The sequence below is a fragment of the Lolium perenne genome, chromosome 6 (assembly GCF_019359855.2).
Source record: "Lolium perenne isolate Kyuss_39 chromosome 6, Kyuss_2.0, whole genome shotgun sequence".
Taxonomy (NCBI): Eukaryota; Viridiplantae; Streptophyta; class Magnoliopsida; order Poales; family Poaceae; genus Lolium; species Lolium perenne.
The window spans coordinates 73,892,380-73,898,379 of record NC_067249.2 but is presented as its reverse complement, the minus strand read 5'-3'; positions in this window follow the sequence as shown (position 1 = coordinate 73,898,379).

Here is a 6,000-nt window from a genome sequence, read left to right as displayed (position 1 = left end):
TCTTGAAGTCTTGCTAAGTACGAACCCGTACTTATTGCTGCTTCTTTGGGACATAACCGGGCATGTATGAAGATATGTTCGATGAAGACGACGTTAGCAAGGTTACCCTTTCGGCTTGGCCTAGGCAGGGTTATGGACGCCACTGGTTATCTTCAGGACTCTTACTCCAATTTGTATCTTGTCCGTACTCGGACATATTCGATCTTATGTCTGATTCGGATATTGTATATTTGTATCTTGACTCGTTGGAGTCGTTGTTGTAATATATGTTTCTTGTGGGCTCTATTGTAATCATGTTGTAATGTTACCGCTCGTGTTAATTCCTCTGTCATCACGTGTGTGATTCGTCGCGCACGTCGTGTCAGAGGGCGTCTCTGGATCGATATCGTGTGGATTTCGGCGGGTTCACTGGGATCCTCATGGTACCGATTCCGGGGCGTCACACATACCGAGATCCTAGAAACATCGGTCACTCACTCTAACCTCCACTGTCACTGGGTTGGTAAGCTCAAAGATGACCTAGATGTCGGCTTCAAGGGAAAAGCTAAGAAAGGTAAAAGTAAGTCGGAGGTCAACAATCCTAGCGACTCCAAAGATGGCGAGAAGGCGCCGGCTAAAGAACATCGACATGGGAAGAAACCATACCCGCACAAAAGACAATCTGTCTATGTTTTCTCTTTGGAACAAAGCGTGTAAAGGTCCGCAAGGCGGCCCTTCGTGAACATAACTCCATCGTATGGTTGTTCCATAATACCTTGAGTGGTCGAATACAGCCATAACTTGGGACCGTATGGATCACCCAAAGAATCCAGTGCATCTAGGACGATACACCCTCATAATTGATCCCATGATCGACAGCTATGGTTTATCCAAGGTCCTCATGGATGGTGACATCAACATAAACATATTTTATGTGGAAACACTGCAATGTATGAAGCTATATACAACGCAGCTCAAGCACAACAATGTGGTCTTTCAAGGCATCGTACCGGTAAGAAAAGGACAATCACTTGGGAGCATCACCTTGGATCTCGTGTTTAACAATATGGAAAACTGCCACCTTGATCCCCTCACTTTTGAGGTCGTCATACCATGTCGTATTTAGCCGACCGACGTTTGCCGCCTTCATGGAAAGATCTTGCTATATATACAACAAGCTAAAGACACCTGGGCCAAATGGATATCACGATTGACTATTATATTAAGAAGGCTCGATCGTAAGTACGAATTTGGAGCATCCACTTTCGCTGAAGCCGTCCTTAGTACAGACAAGCTCACTGATAACCCCCAAGTACAAGGGATCATCGTAGTATAATTCGATAACTATTTAAGTGTCGAACCCACGAGAAGCTAAAGGTAAACTATCTATTCTCTAAATCTCTATAACCCACTTATATAGCCTTCTATGCAAATCTAGGAACTATAGTGTGTGTGGATTTTTTTTTGTACTAACTCGAAAACCGTAAAGTTTTTAGAAAGCAAATACTATAGGTAAACTAGTGCAAGTAAAATGGAGCTAGTGAAGTGGAGGTGGATAACCCAAGGGAGGAAGGGCTTAGGAAAATTACTATTTCATTTGGTTGGTTGTCACAATTAGTGAAGCACAAGATAGTTTTTTTACTGTTTCTTTTAAGGAGGAGCCATGAATAGGTGCAGCCATATACATGAGAAAATACACCCCTAATGATTGATCCCAATGCCAATTATGAGCAAACAAGAGAATTATTAAGACATCAAGTTCAACCACCACATTTAGATCTAAGGTCTCCATGATAATACCCTTGTTGATTAACCATAAGTTAATACAACATGTATCTCTAAGATTTAGGATTCAGTTTCTGTCAAACTTTGGCTATCCCTCATCCTATCAACATGCAATGGTGACAATCTTGTGCATCCCTCAATATATGTTTGTACTCATATGTTAGTACAACAAGATCATCATAAAAGGTAACATATACGTGTATGCAATGGAGAAAAAATATATCATAATTGACATAAACAAGTCACCACTCAAACATCAACATAGAGATACAATAGATCATGGGAAAATAATATATTGCATCAAACATCATGTTTGCTAAGATATTACAGTTGGGGATGATGAAGAGTTGTTGTAGATGGTCATAGAGATGAGCCTCCCAATGGGGGAGACGCGGTGCAGGCGTGGAGGAGGCAACGGCGCAGGGCAGCGGCTGCCCTAGGGGGGTGGACGCCCCTTGCCCTTCTTCCTCCTTGGTCATGGAGCTTCCAAGGAGGAGGGTTTTCATGGCTAAGGGTTGATTCCTCCAAAAGAATAGGATTTCCTCTCAATATATAGAGGTGGAGATGCAGTCTAGGCTATGGGATTAATGCTCCTTTGATCAAAGGGCTCTTCGCCACCTCTAGAATCTTTCTAGGACTACCATATGTCCTTTATGAGTCCATAAAATCGTGGTTTGGCTGAATTCATCAAATATGGTAAGATTTTGTGTCAATCACATCACCAGCTTACGAAATCTTGAAACTGCTTCTAGAATATTTAGTAATCCAGACATATCTGGGCATACGGACTCTGATTGGGGTGATTTTTGAGTCTAGAACGTATGGCTTGAAATTTCCCACAACTTTGTCAATCGGCACTTTTTCATTTGACGCCGTCTTCGGGGATTTACATGGCAATCTTTGAAAATTATTCTATAGGGATAGATTTCGAGAAACTCCAGATTTCACCATAATGGGCGGTTTACTTCCATATTTTCCTATTTCCTACTCAACAAAGTACAAAACAAGAAATTGTGCACTTCCGCAAAAATTAATAGGTTAGTACCAATAAATATAATAAATCTGCATAATAATAATAATTTTGACACAATAAACTACAAAGTTGATGTATGCATTTTACATCATCACTCATGCAATTTGTGAAAGAAGTTGACCCCAATGAGATGCCTGTAACATCCCAAATTTCACCACAAAGAAGAAAATGAATTTCCTTTTTCCAAAAATTGGAGCCAACAAAAACTTTAATTGCCTCACTTGATATGCATAGTATTCAAGCATGTAGGATGTGATCTTTGCCATGATTGTTTGTTGAAGTGATAAACATGTTCCTAAAACCCTAAACCTTGCTCTTTGAAGTCAACAAGAAAGAAAATAAAAAGAAAACAAAATAAAAGAAAAAGCATATGAGAGCAAATAGCCATTTTTGCAAATAACGAACTATGACATATTTACTTTGCCAAAATGGTTGGAAACCCTTAGTAAACTTAACCTAACACTCAATGGACCCAAATTGGTGACCATTGGTCAAAGAAAAATAAAATAAAATAAAAACATGAAATCCACATATGAGGCTATGGCCATTTTTGCAAATATTTAACCTAGGCCATTTTGAATTGTGTCAATGGTTTGGAAGTGTTACTAAACTAATAAGAATCACTTTTGAATCAAATAAACCCAAATCAAATCAAAAGAAAATTCAAAACCATCCAACATGTGATAATGGTCAAATCTGACTTTTATCTCAGGGTACCCACTTTGAGCCCCTGTATTAAGAGATTTCTAAACCAAACTTGCTCAACACTTTGCACCTCATCCAAGACCTCATCAAGGTGAACAATTTTGGTGTTGACCACTTTGACTAAATCCTTCTCAATTTCTTAATCTAAGCATGCCAAGTGGCAACATTGAAACAGAAACTAGATCATACCCATTTTGGATTTTTCAAAATCTCTTCCATTTTGAAAACCAACACCATCACTAAATGCCAAATGTTATTTGAATCACACCCATAAAAGGATTTGACAAAATTCAAAAATAAATCTCTTGCGACCATTAACACAAACACCTTGTGTGCAATATTCTGGATTTGGCATACTCTCTAATACCTACTGGATTTTAGACTAAACCAGCCCCACTCTTGTCATCATTGACTTCCTCTTACACCCAGTACACAATGCCAGGCCTTGGAGAAAATTATCAAAGCAAGGAATGATCAAAACATGGCCATGCCGAGCACCTTTGGCATCACCATGCCACTCCTCACCACCTGCTCTCTCTGGTCACCCTCACCTTGTAAAAGAGGCTTCCCACACTCCACTGAGCACGCTCGTACCCGCCCTGGTCCAAGAGGAGACGTGCACCGCCCTGGCCAACCCGCGCCCACGACGCCCAGACCATGCCAGAGCACGCACGGGCACACTCTGGACACGACAGAGCGCCGCCTCGCCCCGTCACGTCCGTCCTTCCTTCGCTCCCTCCTCTCGCACGCGCACTCACCACACCGCCAGCTAGCGCCTAGACACGCCCAGCTACTCGCGGAAGCCCTATCGCCGTCGCCATGATCGCCGATCTCCGCCGCAGTACCGCACCGTCGTTGACATCGCTCGCACGCCTCCGTCCACCCCCTGCCGCGCTATCACGCTCATACTACTCGCCATGATGCCAGCAAGCCCACGCCAACCTTACCTTGCCCCTTCGCCGCTCCAAACGTCGTCGCCATGATCGACCGCCTCCATGCGCCTCGGCACCTCCTCGCATCTATAAAAGGAGGGCGCCCCAGCCTCCAAACCTCACACCACCTCACTCCCCTCTTCTCCCTGAACCTCCTCGACCACCTCCCCCTCCACATTCTCGCCGGAGCCACTCCAATTTGTCGCCGGAACCCCGCCAGCACCCTGCAACCTCGCCGTTGATTGGAGCCATCCCAGGAGGAGCTTCTGGTACCAGGAGCTCCGCCATCCCCGGCAACGTTGTCTCACGTCAACGCCGATGATCGCCGGCCGCCGGTGAGCCCTCTGACCCCCTAGCCTCGCCGCCAGTGAGCTCGTGTCTCGCCGGAGACGACGACGACCGTCGTGTGCCGTTAGATTGCAATCTAATCTTACGGTCCACATTGAAACATACCGCTTTGGGTTTAAATAACCGCTGACAGGTGGGGCCCTCCCTGTCAGGCAGCCCACTGCGCACTAGCGCGTAGCTAGGCCGGCCCAATTCCTTTTCCCGCGCAGCCCACGAATTTGAATTCGTTTAAATTGATTTTAACACAAATTCAATACTGGTGCCTTGTTAGAAATTGAATAACTTCAACTCTACTGAGCCAAATTTGATGAATTTTATATTGTTGGAAATCTTGTGAAATGATCTATCAAACCCCACTGGTCTCCAACCCTAGTTCATTGTAGAGCAATGGCAACAAAAATAACAAGGCAGTAACTTTTAAGAATTCAAACATTTTTATAAAATCAACCATGAATTATCTTGAGATGATTCCAACTCTCAAAAATCACATTTCATATTGTCTATCTGAATATGTAAAAATATGACATGGTTGTTGCAAATGATCATTGGGCTAGATTCAAATAATGGCTATGTAGTCATGTCTAGCTCATTTTAAACTATTTCAAAAATAGTATTTAAATTCTATGAGATGTAGCATCTCATTTAAATCATTTTTCTCAGTAATTCAATGTGAGGTGATGACATTAGTCTTCATGACCCCATATGTTATTACTTGAGAATATTAAATCCTTTTCTAACATAGTAATGATTAAATTGTATGAGATATTTTTATCTCATTTAAATCATTTTCCCAAATGATAAATGTGAAGTGTTGACCTTGGTCAACATAATCTCACACTTATTAATTGAGGAGATGAAATCTTAATAAGGTTCAATGAGATGAAATTATTTCTCCAAAATAAATAGAAACCCTAATCCATATTTCAATGAGAGGAAATTATTTTCCTAACACTAAGTAGGAAAACCCTAGTTGTTGTTAAGTGATGATTGTGATGAGGATAGATCATCTTGAGTGAGCCATTAGGGCTAACAAGTCTACTTAAGTATTGATTGGTGTTTGTTACCTCGTATCCGTTTATAGACGTTAGTACTGAAGACTACCCGTAGGAGGAGGTCTTCTACGAGGAAGAAGAAGAACACTTTGACCACTGTACCAATCAAGAAAGCTATACTATTGCAAGTTACCCAAGTGCAAGCTCTACTTGAGCAAGGTACCAA